Below are 2,120 nucleotides of genomic sequence, written 5' to 3'. Positions count from 1 at the left end.
AATGGGAGTAATTGGGGTGGTGTTTAAATAATTATGCCAAGTTAAACAAAACAACAAAAAAACGGTAAGTAATTCATCCAGTAAAGTCTAGTGCATTTGGAAACTAGAGCAGGTATATTATGGCCAACTTGAAGTCCAGGAATAAAGGAAAAGAGTGTTCTTTTATGGAAGAAAGCATGAAGTGAGGATAAATTATTTTGAGCAAAAGTTCATGGGAGGAATATGAGAGTTGGAATTGGTAGGTAGCAGTTTTTCATTGGTTGCAGGCAAGGACCGCTTGTTGCCAGTAGAGAGAAAATATTTCTTCTTCTTGCTGCACTATGTTGCTGTGATAAGTGATATATGGGAGCCCTCCCTTCATGGATTTCTGACTCCAATGTTGAGTTAGGATTCCTTAACACATTTTCCACACCATATTCTCAGGAAGTGCTGTTAAGGACAAGTTGGTCCATGCTCAAATACTGGCACAGGCTAATGGTGGTTGAAAGTTCTGCGCCCTGTAGAAAGAAGAGAAATGTAAAGTTTGCTCAAGTCAAATTAACAGGTGTTTTGCCCATATTGTTCAGTGGGTACAAATAGTTAATTGTTAATGAAGCACTGAATGGGAATTTGGAAAGTCTATATATGAACTTTTAATAGGTAAGAAAGAGAGGCATCTGTGAATCTTATATGTCATATGGAAGGAGGTGGTTGTTCTCAGTAAGGCATTTCTGAAAACATATTTTACATATTGATTCTGCAACAGATTGAATTGGATCTAAAGGCTACTCAGGCCTTGGTCCTGGCACCTACTAGAGAATTGGCACAGCAGATACAGAAGGTAGTCATGGCTTTAGGAAATTACATGGGTGCCTCCTGCCATGCCTGCATTGGGGGTACCAAAGTGCATGCAGAGGTGCAGAAGCTGCAGATGGAAGCTCCCCATATTATTGTGGACACCCCAGGACGTGTGTTTGACATGCTTAATCGCAGATACCTGTCTCCCAAATACATCAAGATGTTTGTACTAGATGAAGCTGATGAAATGTTAAGCCGTGGGTTCAAGGACCAGATCTATGACATATTCCAAAAGCTCAACAGCAACACCCAGGCAGTATTGCTGTCAGCTACAATGCCTTCTGATGTGCTTGAGGTGACCAAGAAGTTCATGACGGACCCCATTCGGATTCTAGTCAAGAAGGAAGAGTTGACTCTGGAGGGTATCCGCCAATTCTACATCAATGTGGAAAGAGAAGAGTGGAACCTGGACACATTGTGTGACTTATATGAAACCCTCACCATCACCCAAGCAGTCATCTTCATCAATGAAGAAAGGTTGATTGGCTCACTGAGAAGATGCACGCCCGAGACTTCACTGTCTCTGACGTGCATGGAGATATGGACAAAAAGAAAGGAGATGTAATCATGTAATGTTCTTTAACATTGCTGCTTTCCCCGAGCACAGTGCTCATGAAGTTTAAAATTGCAAAAAGGAATAATTGAATGAATTATTCATTTTTTATAATTTATAGTGTGATATGTATGACTATATATACATCTACATATCTACTTCCATCTTTATGTGTTAATATTTATATTTACATGTCTGTTTATATGTATCTTTCTGCAAAAGTATGAGCTGTTAAATTTTTTAACATGTCTAATTGTATAAGAATAACCTATGATTGTAGCATATTCATCATCCATGCCTTGTGACCACAATGTGCCAGTGTCACCCTTAATGTATTATGACAATAAAAAAATGCACCCATCTCATACTCCAAATGCTCCTTAGCAGAGCAGTTCTTTTTACTGAGAGTCATTATAATGCAGATATCATGATTGTATTATAGATCCCAAATACTAAAGCTACATCCTATATAATAAAGAGGTAATATGCAAATTTACCATAACTCCAACAAACAAGATGGCTGCCCCATGTGGTCAAAGATGGCTGCCCCCATGTGGACACAAGATGGACACCAGGAGAGGGCAGTTGAGAGGGACCAGGCCTGCAAGGGAGGGCAGTTGTGGATGCTCAGGCCAGCAGGACAGTTGGGAGGGACCAGGCCTGCAAGGGAGGGCAGTTGGGGGTGATCAGGCCAGCAGGGGAGGGAAGTTAGGGGTGACCAGGCTGGCAG

General features: G+C 41.0%; 1 pseudogene across 1 annotated transcript; it reads left to right on the top strand.

The window, feature by feature from the left end:
• Window positions 1-222: 222 nt before the first annotated feature.
• LOC307104049 (eukaryotic initiation factor 4A-I-like) lies at window positions 223-1,410 on the top strand (annotated as a pseudogene). The gene is made up of 2 exons: window positions 223-238; window positions 705-1,410. The product of its transcript is annotated as a eukaryotic initiation factor 4A-I-like (transcript).
• Window positions 1,411-2,120: the final 710 nt, after the last annotated feature.

This window comes from Cnephaeus nilssonii, assembly GCF_951640355.1.
Source record: "Cnephaeus nilssonii genome assembly, chromosome: 8".
NCBI lineage: Eukaryota > Metazoa > Chordata > Mammalia > Chiroptera > Vespertilionidae > Cnephaeus > Cnephaeus nilssonii.
Note: the sequence above shows the minus strand (reverse complement) of the source record. Positions and strands in the feature narration are given on the sequence as shown.